This window comes from Hydra vulgaris, chromosome 08 (assembly GCF_038396675.1).
Source record: "Hydra vulgaris chromosome 08, alternate assembly HydraT2T_AEP".
Classification (NCBI taxonomy): domain Eukaryota; kingdom Metazoa; phylum Cnidaria; class Hydrozoa; order Anthoathecata; family Hydridae; genus Hydra; species Hydra vulgaris.
Genome location: NC_088927.1, coordinates 60,181,131 through 60,204,802, shown reverse-complemented (window position 1 = coordinate 60,204,802; position 23,672 = coordinate 60,181,131). Strand labels below are relative to the sequence as shown.

General features: G+C 26.8%; 1 long non-coding RNA gene across 1 annotated transcript; it reads left to right on the top strand.

Moving 5' to 3' along the window:
* The first annotated feature begins 8,619 nt into the window (after positions 1-8,619).
* Positions 8,620-9,672, top strand: LOC136084407 (uncharacterized). Its single transcript, XR_010640544.1, has 2 exons — positions 8,620-8,899; positions 9,123-9,672. It is a non-coding gene; the product is annotated as an uncharacterized LOC136084407 (long non-coding RNA).
* Positions 9,673-23,672: the final 14,000 nt, after the last annotated feature.

The window sequence follows — 23,672 nt, the reverse complement described above, 5'->3', positions numbered from 1 at the left end:
AAGCATTTGGGGTAAATATATACAGGAACTTCATTTGGTTTTTTTATTGTATTTTTGTAAAAAAATATTTACATAATATGTAAATAAATTTAAAACTGAAATGTAATATATCAGTTTTAAATCTATATTAAAAGTGTAAATATGTTAAAAAAAAACAAAAAACGTGGCATACTCTTAAACTTCTTAAATGCTCTAAATTTCATTGCCATTAATAAGTTCGAGAGTATGTCAACGTTTACTTTTTTACAGACTTGTAAAATGTTTTATCAAACTGAAGGCATACTTTTTATTTTTTTATGTGATAGACAAATGTGAAAAATTTTTCAAATTAGTTTATATGGTTTGGTGTGCTTACAGTTATGGCTAAATCACTAAGTTACAAAAACAAAATACACTAAGTTAGTGTGTTTCGTTTTTAATTATCTTTTTCAAGCAAATCTCAATGTCACTTTACAAAAGATGGTAAGGTTTTACTAAGTAACACTGTCATATCTAAACTTTACATGTTATTTATAAATACATAAATGTTTTACGTTTTTCTTTAAGTTATATAATTAATAATATATTACTTATATTATAAATTTTGTAACTGATATTATAAATAATAATATAAGGTTTTATATGAAAAAATGTTTAAATTATACTGTAAATTATTTGTAAATAATAGTAAATAATAACAAAAATTATTAGGTGTTTTAACGTTTAACTTTATTTGTATGTACTAATAAAATATTTATCACATTTTCTTTGAATATATTTATTAAATGCATTTTTTAAATTCTTTAAAAAAGTATATAAATTTAGAATATAAAGTCATATAATGGATAGTTTAATGCCTTTTTCATATAATTATCGCACTAAACGGAGAAAAATTAACACTGCTGTATCTAAACTGCTATCACAAGTTCAACATCAATTTGAAAACCAAGTTTTGGTTAAAAGTTACCAGAGTGACTCAAGCTCAAATGATCATGAATATAGCTGCAATGTACCAGAAAGTATTTGTAGCACACATGAAATTACTACAACAAATATAAACTTTACAAATCATGAAAATAATTTTATCCATGAAATTGCAACATTAAATAAAAGCATGAATGTAAAGACTCAGTTCCATGCAAGTGCAATAAACAAAGTAAATAGCTGTTGTTCAGACAAAAATGAATGTTGTGCTTGTGTATCAGATACAACTGATGAAGATTATGGTGATAGTGATTTAACTTTTTTTTCTGAAAGTAATGACTCCAATTTAACTAGTTTCAATGAAAACTTAGCAAATTGGGCAGTGTCTTTCAATATTTCACAAAATGCAGCTACACATTTACTGAAGATTTTGAAACCACTTGTCCCAAGTGTACCAAAAGATGCCAGGAGTCTTCATCATACTCAAAGAAAAATTGATATAAAAAATGTTGCAGGAGGAGAATACTTTTATTTTGGTATTAAATATTGGTTATCAAAGTTTTTAATAATGTTTCCTCAAAATCCAGAATTAAAGGAACTTAAGTTGCATATTAACATTGATGGGATACCAATTTTTAAAAGTTCTAATTCTTGTATTTGGCCAATTCTTGGTAGCTTTAGGGAAATTTCAGATAATGTATTCCCGATTGCCATATTTTGCAGTAACAGTAAACCTAATCCAGTAACTGACTATTTAAAAGACTTTGTTGCAGAATTGAAATATCTTGAAAAGTCACCATTTGAGGATAATAAAGGTCATAAATTTATAATAAAACTAGATGCAGTAATATGCGATGCCCCTGCAAGAGCTTTTTTAAAGTGTATTAAATCTCATACTGCGTATCATAGCTGTGAGCGATGTTTACAAAAAGGTCAATGGTTTGGAAAAATTATTCTTCCTAATTTATCAGCTCCACTTAGAACTGATGAAAGTTTTCATATGCAAGCAGATAAAAAGCATCACATTGAAAACTTGATATCTCCATTTTTAGATTTATCATTTGGAATGGTTTCATCTTTTCCACTTGATTATATGCATTTAGTATGCTTAGGAGTAGTTAGAAGAATGATTAATCAATGGGTGCATGGGAGTAAAAAAAATCAAAGTTTATCAAAAACATCATTAACAACCTTATCTGAAAAACTAGTTTTATTTAAACATCATTTACCAAAAGAATTTTCACGCAAACCTCGCTCAATATGGGAATTTAAACGCTGGAAAGCTACAGAATTACGTCAGTTTCTGTTATACACTGGTCCAGTAGTTTTAAAAAGTACCTTGCCAAATGATGTTTATTTAAACTTCTTGGATTTATCTGTTGCTGTGCGTATTCTTTTGAGTCCATCACTTTGTGAAAATTATCTTGATTATGTTAAAAAGTTGCTAACATATTTTGTTGCTACATTCTGTAAATTGTATGGTAAAGATCAGTGCGTTTATAATATTCACTCTTTAATTCATTTGCCAGATGATGTTAATCGTTACGGTGCTCTGGATAAAGTCTCTTCTTTTCCATATGAAAGTTATCTTGGAAGATTGAAAAAGCTTGTGCGACGACCTCAGTTTTTGTGCTTTCAAATTGTGAGAAATATTTTTGAAGGGCATTTGAATCCTACTAATCAAGTTTGTAATGAAAAAAAAAGTGTTTTTAAAAAGCTTCACACTGAAGGTCCAGTTCCCATATCATATCGTCACTGTTTGCAATATAAACAGTTTAATAGTGCTAAGTTTGTTGCTTCAATTAATGATTGTTTTAAAGTAAACGGTAAAGTTGGTGTTATAAGGAATTTTTTACAAGTTCCTAATAGTGAATGTAATGAAGCCTATATTGTTTTTCAAAAATATGAATGTTTACAACCATTTTTTACAAATCCAATGAACTCTGACTTGCTTTCAATTTTTTTTGCAGAGAAGGTATCCTGTTTTAATAAAATATTCTCGATTGCTGATTTAGATTGTAAATATGTAAAGTTACCATTTAAAAATGGATTTGTAATTATTCCTCAGATGCATCTATACTAACTTTAATAAAATTTAATGATATTTCTTTACTTGCTTTTTTTATATATTTTTATTTGTTGCATTCTACTGTACCTTTTTTTCATTACGTATTTTTTATTTATTACAATCCTGTTTATTACATACTGTACTATTCTTTAAACTTTACCGTTTTACAGAGATGTGCCGGAACCAGTTTATGCCAAGTGCCTGATTCCGGGTACCCAGAAGAAAATAACTAGGTTCGAGTCCGGTTACCCGGCACCGAGTCCATATTTAAAAAAGTGGTATAAAATCTTGAAAATCTCTAGGGTTGAATTATTTTCACAAAATAATGCTGATTAATTATGCTAATTGAGTTTGCCTAATATATCAAGTTTCCTAATTTTAAATAATAATTAATAGGTTGTTAATGTTTAGAATAACTTGCCCTTTTACCTTGTTAATGGGAAAATCATCAAGAGCTTTAAAATTAAAATTAAATCACACAAAAAAATGGTTATTGACTCCATAACACTCTTAGACTTATATCAAGAAGTTTATTGGTTGAAGTTAAAACAAAAAGCAATCCTCTTAATAATATTTCAACACAATGTAAAGTACAACTTAAACATATAGTTACAGTATTTAAGGTAATTGTTATTAAAAATTTCTTTTATGATACCCGGTGCCGCGTACTGCAGAATTACCGGGTCCCCAGGTCTGAACCAGGTACCAGGCACATCACTACCGTTTTATAAAAATTATGCTATTGTATTGTTGGTTGATTGTGATGCTTATTTTATTAGATTAAAATGTCTTATGCAATTGTTTCATTTGATGAGAGTAATGAAACAGATTTTCTTCCATTAAACTGGATTGCTGATGGTACTTTACTGAGTGATATTCCTATGCGAATTAAAAAGTGTCATTTAGTCAAGTTTTACTGGCCTCCTCTAAAAAATCCAGAAAGTGTGTCTAAGGCAAAAAGTCGATGTTTAGAGGCAGAGTTAAATTGGCCTACTTATACTGCGCGGATTTTGGCTACTGCTGGTAACTTTTTTTTTTTATAATTATATAAATTTTTATTTTGCATACCTTATACATATGATTAAAAAATGAAGTTGTATTGTGATATAAATTATTTTTTGAGTTATTAGTATTTAAATTTTAATCATGTCATTTCACATTTAAACTGATGAAACAAGTCTATAAAAGTCATTCCAAGTCATATCAAACATTATTATATAAAAATAATGTTGTTTTAGATTCACTTCCAGAGGCTCGTCAGAAAGCAATATTGGCTGAAGACACTTCGAACCTTGAAGTTGAAAATAACAAAAAACGAAGAAGGTGAGTTCCATAAAATTTTGTTAGTGTAGTCTACAAAAACTGTGCTAAATATTCTTGAAGAACATAGTAGTTAGAAAATAGTAAATGGTAGTAGTCCAAATAAAAGTTAGTTCAATTGTAACTAATAGTTGTTTTGTCAACCTGCTAACCTAGCAGACTACTTCTTTTTGATAATTCCTGTCTTTTGAGACTTATGAACCTGCAATACCATACCACCATATCTTTATATATACAGACTATATGTTTTATATATATGATATGTTTATATATACAATTATTTATACTTATATATATATATATATATATATATATATATATATATATATATATATATATATATATATATATATATATATATATATATATATATATGATATGTTTATATATATTTTTACTTTTATTTATACTTATATATATATATATATATATATATATATATATATATATATATATATATATATATATATATATATATATATATATATATATATACAGTAGAATCTCTCTAATTCGAATTCAATGGGGAAAAATAAAATTCGAATTAGAGAGATTTTCGAATTATAGAAAGTTAATTTCTCTTAAACGCATTTCACGGTGACTTTGCATTTAATCGAATTATGGAGGTTTTCGAATTAAGGAGATTCGAATTAGAGAGATTGTACTGTATATATATATATATATATATATATATATATATATATATATATATATATATATATATATATATATATATATATATATATATATATATATGGATATATGTTTATATATGCAGCAGTGTCTACTCAAATAATTTATTAGTTTTTTTAAATAATTTATAAAATATTTAGAATAAATGTTTTACAAGCTCATAAAAGCGACACAAGCGAAGTTGACTCTGATAGCAGAGAAGAGTTTATTGAACAGTAAGTTTTTGTATTAGTGTTGTTAATGTTAATATTAACAAATACATACATATATATATCTATATTTACATATATATATATATAAATATATGTGTGTAAATATATATATATATATATATATATATATATATATATATATATATATATATGTATAAATATATATATATATATATATATGTATAAATATATATATGTGTATATATATATATATATATATATATATATATATATATATATATATATATATATATATATATATATATATATATATATATATGTATAAATATATATATATATATATATATATATGTATAAATATATATATGTATATATATATATGTGTATATATATATATATATACATATATATATATATATATATATATATATATATATATATTTTTTTTTTTTTTTTTTATTAGGAACAAGAAAGTTATTCCAGTGCACAAAAAATTGAAACCTGTAGAAAAATCTACTTTTTTACCCAAACCAGAATGTTCATCTCCAATTCAAATTATACCAAAGCCAGCTCCTCCTTCATTTTTATCAGTAAAACGTTCTGATATTTTCAGACAATCTGATTGGAATGAGTGTGATATTGAAATTACTCGTCATAATTGTGAGTTAATATGTTTTACCATTTATGTTTGTTTTTTAATTTATGTTTTGATTATGTTAGTTGCACTTGATTTAGCAACTGTTTTTGAAAATAAGACATGTATGCCAGCTTCCAGTTCCTCTGCTAACAGTAAGCTTTTATTTTTTTTTCTATATTGTCAAACTAAAAACAATAAAACTAAAAAGTACTTTTTTTCCATGATTTGTATTAATAATGAAAAAAAAATAACCAGGGAAAAAATTTATCTTTCATATCTTCCTTTTTATTTTAGTACAGGAAAAAAAAGTTAATAAGATATTGAACTTGTTTGTTATTGATAAGTTATTAATAAGTGTCATAATTATCAACATTATCTAATCTAAAAATTTATTTTTCAAAAGCAATGTTTTTTTGTTATTTTAAAGCTGCAAGTACTAGTCAGACTAACGCGATATTAACTGCAATTTTGACACAAATGGAAGACATAAAACAAACTTTAAAAGTCCATTCTGCTATTTTACAAAGTCTAGGGCAACGAGACCAAGGCATAAATGCAAGTTTATGTCAGCTTCCAGAGGATATTAGATTACCTATTTTGACACATGAGGATTTACTGATAATGGACAAGAAGTTGGTAGATCCTCTAGTGAAGAAATGTATGGTTAGTAAAATATGTGTTTTCAAATAATATACTTTTTTTCATTAAGTATTATTTTGTATTATTAAAATTTTTTCAATAATTATCTAAGTACTTTTTTAAATCATTTAATTTTTTTAAATTATTTAAATTAAATTATTAGCGGTAGTGGTGTAGTGGTAAAGCGCTCGCTTCATAAGCCAGAAGATCTGAGTTCGATCCCCACCACGTCTCGGCCTTGAGGAGGTGAATAACAAAAAAAAAAAAATTTTTTTAACTAATTTTAGACTTTTTGTGTAGATTAAAGTGATAGCTGAAATTGGTGGATTTGATCTTTCCGATTTTATAAAACGATCAATGAAATTTCTTCTTGGCAACGATCTCTCTAGAAAGTTAAATCTTACTGGACAAAATCAAAAGCAACCATTTAAAACATTAAATTTATGTGAAGTTCTGTTTAGTGAGTCTATATATATCTATACATACATATATATATATACATATATATATATATATATATATATATATATATATATATATATATATATATATATATATATATATATATATATATATATATATATATATATATAAATAAATATATGCATTGTAATACATTGTAAAATTCAGCTTGCCCACTTTCATTTGTTTTGATTTTGACCCTGAAATGGTCAAAATCAAAACAATTCCAATTTGTGAACAGAAATCTATAACTTTTTGGTGGGTTAGCATTAGTTTTTTTCGAACCAACAGTTCATGACTTTTTTTGTTATCTAAATTTATTTAGTCACTAAATTTATTTAGTAATTACATACAATTATAACTAATATGTGTACTTTAAGCTATTATTTTTTAAAATTGAAAAAATATTTTTTTTCCAGATAGTGTGAAAGTCAATGCAACTACTCAAAATGCAAATAAAAAGCAAATTGAGGCAGAACTATCAAAGTGGTTTACTAATTCACGGGATCGTGGTAGTGATTGTCGAAAAAAGGGGAAAAATAGATTAAAAGATGTCACAGAATAGTTCTTTGCAGAATTTTTTGGAAAATAAATTTTTTATTTACAATTATTTTGAATTGATTTTCAAATTAATTTTTTCATTAAATTGTTTGAGTTAAGCTTAGGTAACTTTTACCCTACGTTTTATATCTCAATTATTTATTGTATGCTTCTCAAGTGCAATATAAAGTTGAAAATGTAGTTTTGATACTAAATATTGCAAAGACTAAATGTTTGAATAATCATGAATGTTTTTGTATTTGCACTTACTATAGTAAATCAATTTTCAATGTGTTATTATACGATATCATATGGTCATATATAATATATTTATTTACAAAGTTATAAAAAAGATATCAAATTTTTATGGTAATACATTTTTTATTTATGTTATTTTTGTTTAAAACTTTATTAAATTTTAAATTTTAATAAAGCTTTATTAAATTTTAAATTTTAATAAAACTTTATTAAATTTTAAATTTTAATAAAACTTTATTAACTTTTAAATTTTAATAAAACTTTATTAAATTTATTTAAGAGGTTCGATAGTATCTATGTTTTGTTTTGAGAGTTGGTTTGTGTTGATTTATGATTAACAAATGTTAGTTTTTTACACATAAAAGTTATGTAAAATCTCCCATGAAATGGTTCATCTAAATCTAGTGAGTGTTCACTTAATCTGACAATATTATTTTGAGTATTTTTGTTTCAGAAAGTTCAGGAAAGATTTACTTTCCTCGAGTTTTAATATCTCAAACTATTAGTTTACAGAGTTTGATAAAATAAATAAAACTATTCCTGTATATTAAAAATATATAGAATTTGCAAAATATACAGGTTTTTCCTATTATTGACCTGGGCTTCTGTGAATTCTATGATTAGAAGATTGACTGTGAATTGCTAGAAAATGTGAATGGTATTATTATAGCACATATTTTTAGATTTAGAATAATTTGTTTTACATTATTTTCATTAAAAGTTTGTAAATATATATGATAAAAAACTTTTTTAAAACTACATATACAGTAGTGTGGCATGATTTGGAATGAATATTTGAAGAATTTTTCACATAAACTTCATTTGGTAACTCAATGGTACTTTGTTTTTATTTTTATTTTCATTTATCTGTTGATTAGTAAAATAATATTTACTAGTAATAATATATATACATGGTAAATTGTGTATGTTATTCATGCAATATCATTTCGATAGTCAATTTTTTAATAGTTTAATGGCAGCATGTATTGTCATCAATACATGCTGCCATTGTCACAATGTTGTAAAGTTTAAAAGTTATCTATGTATAATGATTTTTTAAACCAATTTATTAGGGTGTTGTATATTTTTTAGAATCTGCTGTGAAATAAATTTAACATATAATCACAAAATGTAGAAGACAACATGGAATTAAACAACAAAGACAACATGGAATTAAACAACAAATTCTGGTCCACGATAATTTAAGTACGTTATGTTTGAATAATCATGAATATAACTATTACATATATTAATATATTAAACCCTCACCATCTGATTTAAGGGTTTGATGTTATGTTAACTTGAGTCAAGATTTTAAATTTTAAATGGAAACATAGTAGTCATGTTATATTATTGTTGTTTACAAGTCTATTTATGTCATGCCTAATTAATAACATCAAACATTAACCGTAAAATAACTTTGTTTTAGATTCCCTGCAGGATGCCTTTTAAAAAGAAAAACTGAACAAACTTTAAAACTAAATGATGGCAACTAAAGAAGTTGAAACACCGTTATTCATGGTGTCATAGAGGCTTCTCTAGAGGGTCTCTACTTCAATCTGACTATGAGTATCTTAGTTATATCTCGTATATCGATTTATATACTGTATTGAGCTTGTGATTTGTACGTGTGTTTTTGTTTGCCTAGTGTTTGTTAGTTATATGCAAGATATGGCATGGTATGTCACGCTGCATTGTACGCCCTAAATAATATTATCAATAAATATTTTTATCTAAACTTTGTAAATATATATGCTATAAATATTATATTATTTAAATGTTTATTTTTAATTTATAAAATTCGTGTAAAAGCACTAAAGAAGCGAAACGATAAACTTTAAAGCAGAATTTTGTCATGCAATTATGGTGGCGATATGAGAGAACTACTGTGGCAGAATATCACTAACGTAGAACAGTTTTGCATCTAATCATTGTATTATAATAATTTTTTGTTGCTTAAAAATATTATGAAATTCAAATCCGTTTTTTCAATTGATTCGTAAAAATTATGTCTGACCAAATATTCATTTTGCCTAACACATTTTTTTGCCCTGACAGCAAATTTAATACATAAAATGCGACGCTTTTTAATCAAAATATTGTCACATTTCGCAAATTCTAGATACAAAAAATATGCGTAAAACAAACTATAAAAAATTGAGAAAATCCGAGGTAATTGAAAAAATATCTGGTTTCAATATGGGATTTCCCGTCAAAAACCCAGACTAATCCCAGATGGGACCCAGTTGGATCCCACTGACAGAATCACAATGGGACCCATGTGGGATACCCAGATGGGTCCCAGCATTTTCCCCAGTTGGGTCCCACCTGGGACCCAGTTGGAATGGTTAACTGGGATGCTTTCTAAAGTTAACCAAAATTGAATAATACATTTTTTAATATCAGATTTAAGTTAAAAATCTTATATCGAATTTAGAAATACGAATGTCTTGATATTTAACTAACTAAATCAACTTTTAGTCTATTAGTAGGAATACCGTCATTGATTGACTACTCAATTTTTTTCAAACTTAACTATTTTCAATTATTTTACAAAAGTCACTTAATTAAAGTTTTGATTCTAAGTGACTTTAAGTTGATTTAATCAAATTCAATTACAACACCAGTTAATATTGCAAAATAAAAATAACAAAATGATTGATCGCAACTTTTTAATGGAATCATACTCTTTTATTTAACGATAGAAACAGAATAAAAAGTTTACAAAAAATATTTTAAAAATATAAATAGCGTCTTTTTAAACGTAAAAGATTTTCTAAACTAAAAAATTCTTTGTGTTTTCCTTAAATCACCGCCTGGTGCTTGAAGTTTCTCTTTTTAAATGCCATAAATTTTATGGTTTCTTTTTGAACTTACAGTTGATAATGCTTTTACTTTTTAGCAACTTTTAAACGCAACATAATATCACATTCTTGGTGATTTTACAGACTTTAACATGTCTCTAGTATTTAAAATAACTGGATCATTTTGTTGCTTTGATGATGTGTGATCATTTTTCAATTCTTATGAAAATCTTTTATTAAATTTTTCTGGTTTAGAGTTAACAAAATGCAAGTACCAAATTAAACTTTCAATTTTATAAGACAGCTCTAAAAGTCTATCAAACTAAGCATTTTAATTAGAAACATCTTCACTGATATATATGATGCATAAATTTTATATTAACTTAAATATATATTAACTTTCTAGAGAAACTTAAGGAAATGACAAATCCACATAATGTAAATTAATGCAGCTAATTTTTTAGACCAATATTGTACATACCTATTAAGTTTAATAAATTTGTTGTATTGTAGATTCTTTAAATTTAAACTTGAAAGGAGTTTAATTCCTTTAACAATAACTTAAATATAAAAATTTGTTTTGCTTTGTTTGAATTCTTTGGGAATTTATGAATATGAAAACATTTTGATTGATCAAATCAAAAGAATTATTATATTCAAAATACGTAAAACCATGAAGGTTTCAGTTTTTGAAACCTCTTTCTTAACTGTGTAATAGGGTGTATCAAAATAAACTTTTTTTTCAATATCAAGTTGTAATAGTGTGGAAATTTGTGTAACCAGGAAAAGTTGTGTAACCATTATGCAAATTTTTGTGAAAAAATTTTGATGCTTCAGTTGCCGCCAGGGGGCGGAATTTTGACAAAAAAAACAACTTTTATATTTTTCTCGAGTTTTTTGACAACAAAAGTGCGCAAGTCCCTTACAAATATCAAAGTTGTAATTAAGTGGAAAAATGACACAAAGTGTCACTTATTAATAGGGCAAAATTACAAGAAAAAATTGTGATGTCTTCTGTTGCCGCCAGGGGAGCCAATTTTGAACAAAACACATTTTTTCAATATTTTTTATTTAAATTGCAAAATTTGTTGCGATAAAAGGCATGCATATTTTCATTTGTCAAAGTTGTAATTGATGGGAAAATGACACAATGAGTCATTTATTAATAGGGAAAAATTTCAACAAAAACTTTTGATGTCTTCAGTTGCCACCAGGGGGCTGATATGTAACAAAAAACAAATTTTTCTCACAATTTTTGTCGAAAAGTCTACAGTGTAAATCCCTTACATACTATCAAATTTGTAATAGAGTGGAAAAATTGCACAAAACACAATGAGTCATTTTAATCATTTATAAGATATAATTTTAGAACAATTTGAAAAAAAAAATGTCTTCAGTGTTGCTTCCGGAGGGCTGTTTTTTTCAAAATATTATATTATTCACCAATTTTAGTAAAAAATAGCAAAGTATGTTACAGGTCTCATGCTTATATCAGACTGGTAATAAAGTGAAAAATGAGCTAAAATTACTAAATAATTACCGATTTACTATTAATAATGCCAATTTTACAGCAAAAAACAATAATGTTTTCAGTTTTTAACAGAAGAAAATTTCTGGAAAAACTATTTTTTGCACTTTTTAATATTTGTTTTATCAATTATTGTTTTTTTAAAAAAAGTTATAACACTTACTTATTATCATAAGAAATTAAATAATTAAAACAGTTAAACAATTAAAAGAAGAAATAGAAAAAATCTTTCAACAAAACACTTGAAAATTTAAGTTTTAAGTACTGGGAACTGAACAAAATATGACAATATTGTTCATTGTTTAAGCATCAAGCACAATTTTTTTGTCTGAAATCGACTTTTAGTGTTGAATGAAGGCATTATTTGTCGTGAAGCAAGTCTTGCTCGAATGTATCCATCTCTGCTATCATAACCACACACTTCAACAGAAGCCTCAGTAACGAGTTTGATGCATCTTTCTACTCCTTGAGTATGACCTGGAAAATGTTAGTCTTCTGGGACATGGCCATTTGTTACCATTTTTGTAAGACATTCATCTGAGATGCAAGTTGTAATCGGAGGTTCAGTGAGTTTGCATTTTTGCCAATCAATTAACTCTATATAATCTTTTGCTTCAAAATTGATTTCGGGTATGGAAAACTGTCAAATATTGGCTTTTATTAAAGATCTTGCTTTCATTATTGGCAGTGGTCCCAATTTTTTGACATGTGGGCGAGAATTCGATATCATTGAAAGAAGCAAGTTCTGTGGGCGTGCAAAAAATCCATTTCTTTGGATTACGGGATAAACAATTGCTTTTATTTCACTACTTGCATACCTTAATAAATGAATAGTTTGTCACAAGTGTCCTTGTACCTTTTGTGCACGATGGTTTAGATTTTATAGGAAACCACATTTGGCAGTACACTTTCATGACAAACTCTACGATCTGTTGCAGTTTGTAAGAAGGTTCGCTGCATCCAACATAATAACGCAATATTCTATTTGCTGTGGTCACCCATCTAGCGTGGTTCAGTTTTCCAGGATTTCTTAAAGCCAGATCTGGCAGACAATAACCTGTAGATACAGCTGTGCAGATATCAAGTAAGTATTTTTGGTCTGAACTTAGAGAATTTCTTTCAAGTTCTTGCAAAGTAATACTAATTGTAACAAAATCAACTATTGGCGACGTTTTACAAAATTGAATTTCTCTTCCAATTGGCCCAGTCCATGAAGTTGGTCTATCTACTTTTTGAATTAGATGTCGAAGGGAGAGTTCATTACCGTGTATTTGACAAACACGCCACTGCACTGGTCTTTTTTGTTCCGATTCAAATAAAGCAATAAAACCATTTACTGTTCCGTCACATCCCACAGCAACTATTTTGGATGTATCGATCTTGTTTTGATTTAAAAATTTGCAAATACTTGACTGTACACTGTGGCCATGTCCAGATGTAAGTACTACGTGCCCCAGATACTTTGATCCCGGTTCTTGTGCTAAAACAATATGTTCTTCTTTGATAGATTTCCGCACATTTTTCCCTTTGTTGGTATCAATAACTAAGGTGATATCCTTTCTTCCATCAAAATACAATCCTTCTAATATTTGCATGCTTTCTTTTTGTAAATGTTGCATTTGAATTCTGGTTTTTTTTTCGTTCTCGTTGTATTTTGTTTTTATCAATTACTTTTGATTGGTCCTCTTCCGATATTATGTTCATATCTGCAAGCACTGCACATGCTATAATTGCAGCACCTCTACTTGAAACACCAACTCTATCACAGACTAGTGCTCAAGATGGCAGTGGTGATCTCGTTTGTTCAGTTTCACATTTGCTGTTCCGTTTTTGTTTACAGCTTTCAGTGGCATCTAAATAATCAGTATCTGAATCGGAGTCAGTTTTCAAAATAACTGTATCATCAGATTCATATTGTGGAGATTGAGATCTGGAATTCTGATCCTTGCTGGGTGATGTTTCATTAGTGTCACCACCTGTTATAGTACACGTCGGGGTCAATGGTAATGGTAATGACATTCTTGCACTGTTTTTTCTGGCTTCTTTGCGTTGTAAATTCAAAGTAGTTTTAATATCTAAACCACTAATATACATCATCCTCATAGATCTCTGATCAGTGAGAAAAGGACGTTCTTTCTCTGGTAGTATTTTCGGGATGCTTTTCAAAATTTATTAACTTGGTTTTAAATATTTCTGTTGTGTTTTTTTTGCTCACCGATTTCATTAGATTTCTATACTTTTGATGGTAGTCAACAAACATTTTCACTATACGCTTACGTGACACCATTGGTATTGATGCTTTTCTCCACAAATCTTCAAATGTATCTGCCAGTTTTTCAGAAATTTCTTTCACAGAAGGCTGCTTTCCGTCATTTTCCCCTCTCGTTTTCTGCATTGTGAAAAGATAACTTTGCATAATAGTTTTATATGTTAGCAAGACATTTGTCCCTAAAATAGGACATGTCACATTTCTCCTTGTTTTCATCGAGGGCTATGTGGCAGTTAATAAATTAAATATGTTTGTCTATTGTTTTTTTCTAAATTTATTTTATATTTTAACTAATTGTGTTACAGCAAAGTTAAATCATCAAATGTTAAAATATTGTTTTTTATTTTTCACAAGAATTATTCACCAAAACTTTTAGAAAATGACGTAATTGGGTGACGTAATAACTAATAAATTATTTACGTTAGAAAAGTGTCACAGTTTAAAATTTTACTAAAAATTACTTGCTATATGATTTCTTAAAATTGTATCCTAATAATATTTAAAAAGTCTCGTAGCATTTTTTCACTCTGCTACAACTCTGACAAAAATTATGCAATTAAGCACGCATCTTCTTGCTACATAGGTATTTTGCTATTTCAAATTTTTTGAAAAAAATGTGTTTTTGTTAAAAATTAGCTCCCCTGGCGGTAACTAAAAACATCACAATTTTTTCTTGAAATTTTGCCCTATTAATAAATGACTCTTTGCGTCATTTTCCCACTCTATTACAACTTTGATATGTGTAAAAGATTTGGGCACTTTTGTTGTCAAAAAACTCGAGAAAAATAAAAAAATTGTTTTTTTTGTCCAAATTCCGCCCCCTGGCGGCAACTGAAGACATGAAAGTTTGCATAATTAATCACTGCCTGGTTACACAACTTTTCCGCACTATTACGACTTGATATTGAAGAAAAAGTTTTTTTTGATACACCCTACTCTGTAACAAGCCATTTCAGCTTTTAGCAAAATTCTACCTTTATCTTTATTGTCCTTACTTTTTTCAAACAATGACATATGAAGTTTGATAAATACATTACTACTTAGTGTCCTTGCTCTATTTCTACTGACTTTAAAAAAGCATTTTTGACATAACTTGTAACATGCAGAATAATGATCACCTTAAACTACTTGGATCCACTTAAAGTTAGACTCTTGCAATTTAGTATATTTTATTTTTGTCTTAGATATCTTAAAAATATAAATTAACAGTTGAATTTTTGAAAATTTAATGAAGAAATATGAAACATTTGCACAATTTTTTTATTTTAAATTGCGATCATTGAAAGACATTTAGAAATTTAACAAAGATTGACAACTACATATTTCATAATATATCTTTCCAATATTATCATAAATAACAAATTTTAATAATAATATTATACTAGCAGTAGGCAACCCGTAATATGGGTTAGTAAATAAATTATTAACAACAATTAAATTTTTATTTGTTTTCTCTATTGAAATAAAAAATTATTAATACTTTTTTAGTTGTGCTTACTTTTATTTTTCTTGGCTTCTTAGTAAAACAAAACTGTAAGCTTCATTAAAGATACAGTTAACCATTTATTTCGCAACGTTCGGACATTAAATGCAAATCACAACAAAATCGTTATGTTAAAATTTTACTCCAATAATAGATCATCCAAGTCTTATTTTAAAATTGCGGAAAATTGTTTAGGTAAAATATCCTGAATATATTTTCCCTTTTCTTTCTCTTAATGTTACTTTTAACTGAGTAGTTTCTAATTTTCTTAAAACTGTTCTTTAATTTTCTAAGAGTGATGAGTGAAGCTTAAAAAACAAATATTCGCAAAAATTATACCTTAACCTGTATGTTAATATAACTTATTATTATATAACTTGTCAAGTTGTATGAAAAGAAGTTCTTTTATTCAAGAACGCAATTGCTTTTACTCGACATTTTTGAAGTAATTGTAACGCTTTACGTAAATACAAATTTGAGCAAATTCGATAAATGTATTCACAGAACGGTGAGCAATTTAGTCTAAAAGCGCTGAGTAAAATTGAGTTGATTTTTTTATTCACCCAGCATTATGAGCTGAAAAGATTATAAAACAAATGTTAAAACCATACAAAACAGTTTAAAAAAGTATATTTAAACTTGTGTTTATTATTTTTTTAAACAAATTTATTTACATGATATGTAATTAAATGTGTAACAAAAATATATATAAAAAAAACAACCCCATCATAAAACAAATTTTTCTTAAAAAACAATTAACATTGAAGGCACTTTTCAAAATCAGTTGAATCAGCCGCCATCTACAGGACCGAGGAGCCAAGCATAGCCTATTGTAAAGAAAACCATATTAAAATAATCACAACCGATAGGGACGATGACTAAACATATATTTAAAAATTTTCGTGAATCCATATTTCCATATTTAAAATTTTACGTGATTCCATATTAGCAGAAAGTTATAGAAAAGTAAATTAGTAAAAATTAAAAAAGAACAAAATAGAAACCGGATTTTTAAAAACTACTTAACGCAGAGCATTTTGACGATGGTGTTAATTTCGAAACTAATATCTTTTAATGAAAAGCCAACTCATTTAACTAATCTCATTAAAGAAAAAAATAATTGATAACACTAAAGATAAAAAAAATTAATATGAGATATAAAAATTGTACTGTAGTAATATCAAATATTATCTTGGCTTTTAGTGAATGATTAAAAGTAGTTAGCAAAACTACCTGTAATTATTTTTAACTATAGACACCAACGGGAAGGTAAACCAAGCTGTCTATCAACGCAAAACATTACAATAACATTACAACAATTTCGCAAAGCATTAGCAAATAACTTAAGATATTTGTAGGATCACATACAGTAAATATTAACCCTTTCGTTACCGGGCTCGGCAACCTTATATTACCGTGACAAAAAGTGATGTTTTAACCCAACTACCATCACAATTATATTATAGGTTTAAAAAATGTTCAATTTCCCTTAAAAATGGGCCCCTTTTTAACTTAGTAATTTATCTTTCATAAAATGAAAAAAAAAAAAAAAAAAAAAGTTTTATCAGGTCTTATGATCAATAATGGCGGATTTTAAAAAATAAAAAATATTTCAATTATAAAATCAATCAAATAAAAATGTATCTTATTTTTAACAGATTATTTTCAAATTTGGAGTCAACAATCAGACATATATAATAAGTAATTCTGAAAAGTTTCAAATCCTCAACATCAACAATTTATCCTAAGTTATTATATTTATTAGATTCGTGAGACTTTAGTCTAAAATTTCAATTTTTATGCTTTTTTCAAAAAAAAACAAATGACAATAACAAAATCAAAATGTAACATCACTAAGACATGTCAAATAAAAAAATATGTGTATATACTAATTTTTACACTAAATCCAGCACTGTGTGATAAATTTCAAAGCAGCTATCAATATGCAGCCCTGGCTCACCCGGGCAGGTTTTGCATACATGTACAGTTTTTAGTGGTTTGTCATTGTTGTTAAAAATTCCTCGTGCATAGCAAACTCTGCATAATTTAGATGGGCGTCTGTCTGTTGCATCGTGTGATGGCTGTTTAGTTCCTGGAAAGTGACGTCCAGTAAGCCGGTGTATAGTATCATCAGGAACAAGTGTTTTGTTTAACTTTGGTGAAGACAAAAACGTTAACTTAATTGTGTCGTGAAGAAAATCTAAGAAAGTGGTACTCTTGTGACAATTGTACTTTACAAAAATTTTATGGCTATTTAAAATACCCTGAGAAATAAGCCTAAATGCTAGTTTCCGATACCACTTGTAAGTTTTCCGTAACAGATTCAAGCTCTGGAGTTGTTGGTCAACACGATCTACACCACCCATGTGGCTATTGTATTCTTTTACACAAATAGGTTTCTGAATATTCAAACCACGAGTGTTTTCAATAATTCTCATAAATGGTTGGTGACATGTTGACAGCATGTAGACAACTTTTTGTTTACCTGAAGCTTTATCTTTTGATGCACGGAATTTGCAAGCCAGCATTTGACTATTTGCATCATTATTTTTATAAAAAACTGCATCTCCTTTTTTTAAAACCTCAATAAGAATATCTTTTGAATAATTAAATCGATTTGACCTAATTGTGCCACATAGATGTGTCTTGTTATCAAGAAAATACTTTGCGAGTGTTGTACTTGTGTAATAATTATCTGTGTAAAGAGCCTTTACCAATAAAGGGTTCCATCAGCACAGATGGTATTATTGCAGATGAAGGCATCTGGTCATTTATATCATCATCAGCAAACATTCCTTTCCCACAGTATACAAGGAAGTCTAGTGTTATTCCTTCTGAAGTTGCTAGTTCATATAACTTTATACCAAAACGGGCACGCTTGGTTTTAATATATTGACGGAAATGTAAACGACCTTTATAAAGGACAAGCGATTCATCAACACTGAGATTTTTTCCTGGATTATATACAGTTTTGAATCGGTTACGCAGAATGTTTATGACTGGTCGTACTTTGTAAAGACGATCTCTGTTATCATCAGTTGCATCATAATTTTCATCTTCATTGTTATTAAAATGAAAAAACTTCAATAACATACTAAAACGATTTCGATTGATAATTTCTGAAAAAATTGGAGTATTATACAATTCATCCTTTGACCAATACATACTAAGTTTAGGTTTATAAATAATTCCCATTAAAAGAATAACAGCAATAAAGGTTTTAATTTCTGCAACATTAGTTTCCTCCCATATTGAAGAGTTATCTGGATTGGCAGCAAAAAATTACCTTGCATACCGATTGGTTTCTTCAACTAATAAAGTTACAAGTTCAACTGGAAAATAGAGTTCAAAAAAATCAAGACTAGTTGGGTTTTGCCCCATTCTAACATTTAAACCTTCTTGAAAAAGTTCAGAGAAATCCATTAAATTAACAAGAACATCTGTATTAACTTTCCCCCAAGTTGAAAGAGGAGGATTTTGACTACGATTACGACCTTTACCACGACTACAAACTCTACCACGACGATGATTATGTATACTACCTTGGACACCATTATTTAGTATATTGACATTAAAAGCAGCATCATCAGTAATAGCTTCTCTCTGAGTAATATGCATAGAATCAGTAACACTTTCAACAGAAATTACTTTGTTACATTTAATACCAATACCACCTCGAACACGTACACGCCTGGTACCTCCACCTCTTGTACGTGGGCTCTTTTTATAAGTGACAAAAGTCTCAATTTCGCTGTCACTTGTACTTGAAGCAGCAGAGCTTTCACTGTCTGTATCGTTAAATAATGGCAAAATTGAATTAGAAAAAGGAACAGCAGCTTCCAATTTATCAACATTGTTGATGTTTTTAATTGTATTTTTAACTTTTCTTTGAATATTAGAAGATGTCATAATGTTTTCAACTTCAAATTCTATCAAATTATTATCCTCGTCATTACTAAAGTCAGAATAACCAAGATCAATATCTTTATTGCTATCTTCGTCACTTTTTCAAGCATAAAGTTTAAAATTTCGTCCATATTTGAGATTTTTTTGACGATAAATTAGCCATTTTTCAAATTCGAATATCAGCTAATCAAACAAAGCCTTTTTAATTCGGTTTTCGATATATTATCAGATTATTATTCTAGTTTCTATTAAGCTAAGTTTTAAAGTCGCTCGAAAAACAAGGGGTCGACAGAAAACAAAACTCTTCATCACCCGCTATGTGGGGTACTGGTATTTTAACGACATTTTTTATTACCCGCTATGCGGGGTATCGGTAACGAAAGAGTTAACAGACATATTTTCTATATACATATAACTATAATATAACTATAAAAGGCCAGAAAGCAGACATTAAATATATAACAGTTAGGGATTGTCAATAAATTATGCAAAGCAAAATATTTTTAAAAAACAGAAGTAGGAGATATTAAGCTCTTTTTTTTTTAAATCTAAGTTTATGCCAAAAATTAGATTACGTTTTTGAGAAAAGAAGTTTTGTTCTTATTGTCAGGTTGGTATTTTTTAATTTAATTAATGTTATTTTTTTTAAAATCTAATTTAAAGTGCTCATATTACCAAGTGGTGTGGGTAATATGATCACTTTCGCTACTTTTTTAAAACCTGTTTTTAATAAAAATTTCGGGTGTCCAAATATCTAAGTGAATCATGAATAGAGATCCCTAAAAATTGATTATTTGAAAAAATTTTGGATCCCGCATAATTATATATGAAAATATTCCCATTTCCGCTTAAGATACTCATATAACCCTAATTTACCCTACCCTTACTGTAGGATTGTAAAAATTATTTACAAAAAAAAAATTATATATGTACACAAAAGAAAAAACAAAATTTATTTACAAAATACAAATATTTACATATATACACACAAAAACTTTCATGTTTACAAATAACATTTTTTTAAATTATAGACGTGAAAGTTTTAAATTATCCCGCCAGACATTCGACCCCTGTATGAGGGGTTTTGGCTACCCCATCTAAATGATGGGGTGGCCATCATTTAGATGGGATGGCCAATACCCCTTTTCTGATTTTAATTAAATAAAAAACAGAAAAGTAACAAACCATAAAATGACAAAAATTATTAAAGTACTTTATATAAAAATAGAACAAACGTAGTGAAAGTGGATTTAATCCAAAAATAGAAAGAACCTTTAGAAAAAAGCTTACTGCTTTTAAATCTACAAAAACTTGAATTAATGAGTTAATCATAGTTGATCCAGAAGCAACTAAAATAAATTATCAAATAAAAAGCTTATTTATATAATCCTGACGATAATGTTGTAATTAACAATAATTATTGCTTGAAAATTTAAGTACAATTGTAATTCAAGTATCAAAATAAATGTACTAAGTTACCAGTTGCGGCTGGTGCAACTGAAGTTATAACTAAATAAAAAAATCTCATCTATTTTATCAATGATTATGTTTAAATAAACAATATTTATTGCTTCTTTTTAAAACAAAATAAAAGACATTACTATTTACTGATAGACAAGCTGATGATGCTACCACATCTAAATGAAAAAATTTATTAATATATATAAATTATTTAAATAATTTTTAAATAATTTATATATTTTAATATATAAAAGAAATAATTTAAGTATTCATTGATTTAAAAAAATATTGAAAAAAAGCTCTTAAGTTTACAAAATCTAAATCCTTTTTGAGTTTTATCTATCTGTCTAATAATAAAAATTAAGATAAAGTTACATACAATAAAATTGCTTATGCTACATTCGTACTTAAATAAAATCTAAATGATAAAACTTACTTAAGTCGCTGTCAGCTTGCCTGTCTAAAAAAATTTTTTATTGTCACTAATCCTAATCTATAATCTATAAAAAAACTTATTAATATAAACTACAAATAAACTTGAGCTAGTATAAACTATAAATAAACTTACAAATATAAACTATAAATGAACGACTATATAAAATAATATAAACTATATATAAACAAATATAACTATGTTACTAATATAAACTATAAATATACTTCTATATACTATATACTTACTAAAAAAGCCTTCAGCTCCTTCTAACTGCTCTAAAAATTGAAACAATACCTGTTTAAAATGTTCTAAAAAGAACTGAAGACAAAACTGAACACTTGACTAAAAAGACTACACTTGACAACACTTGACTAAAAAAGAAATATTGCACTAAAAAAAAACTATTTTACCTGTCATTTTAGTTCTAACTTCTTCTAAATAAATAAACAGGCTATAAAAAATAGAAAAAAAAAAAAACAACGAACTACAAACAAATTTTAGTTTTTGAACAATGAACAACATCAATTCCACTTAAAACTAAAAACTTATCAGCTCTATTCGGCTTGTTGACCTTGCTTGAAAGACCGCGTGGAGTAAAGAAACGCTTTTAAAAAAAGCCAAGAAAGTTCTTTACTAAAAACAAAAGTAAAACGACTCTACAATTAAATTAGCGTGTATATATATATATATATATATATGTATATATATATATATATATGTGTATATATATATATATATATATATATATATATATATATATATATACATTTATTTATATAAATATATATATATATATATACATATATGTCTATATAAATAAAAACATATATTTATGTATATATATACACACATGTATATATAAATATAAATATATATTTATTTATATATATATATATATATATAAATATATATATATAAAAATATATATATCCATGCACATATACATTTATTTATATAAATATATATATATATATATATGTATGTATGTATATATATACATATTTATATATATATATAATATATATATATAATATACATATGTATATATATATATAAATATATATATATATATATATGTATATATATATATATATATATATACATAACTCTTATTGAAACTAACTTAAAATCTCAACATTAATTTTGCATTTACGTAATAAGAACAACATAAACAGAACGGAATAGTCAGGTGCTAAAACTGTGTAATAAAACTATAGCAATAAAACTATACCTGTGTGATAAAACTATAGCAATATGATTGAGGCACTAATAGTTGCAAAATTCGATTGCTAACTGTAAGTGCATCTACACTGCTATTAGATTTTACGCTTTCCAAGTTTAAATTTAGCGAATGAACAAATCAACAATTTATTATACTAAATAGGTATGTACAATATTGGTCTAAAAAATTAGCTGCAATAATTTACATTACGTGGATTTGTCATTGTGTTTGATTGGATTGCTGAAAAGTTGTAATAATATTTCTTTGAGTTTCTTGTGAAAGTTAAGCCTAATATAAAATTTATGCACCATACATATCAGTGTGTATGTTTCTAATTAAATTGCTTAGTTTGATAGACTTTTAAAGCTGTCATATAAAATTAAAATTTAATTTCGTACTTGCATATTGTTAGCTCTAACCCTGAAAAATTTAATTGACTATTTTCTAAGGTATTGTAAACGATCACACATCATCAAAGCAACATAATGATCCAGTTATTTTAAATACTAGAGACATGTTAAAGTCTGTAAAATCACCTAGAATGTGATATTATGTTGCGTTTAAAAGTTCCTAAAAAGTAAAAGCATTATCAACTGTAAGTTCAAAAAGAAACCATGAAATTTATGGCATTTAAAAAGAGAAACTTCAAGCACCAGGCGGTGATTTAAGGAAAACACAAAGAATTTTTTAGTTTAGAAAATCTTTTACGTTTAAAAAGACGCTATTTATATTTTTAAAATATTTTTTGTAAACTTTTTATTCTGTTTCTATCGTTAAATAAAAGAGTATGATTCCATTAAAAAGTTGCAATCAATCATTTTGTTATTTTTATTTTGCAATATTAACTGGTGTTGTAATCGAATTTGATTA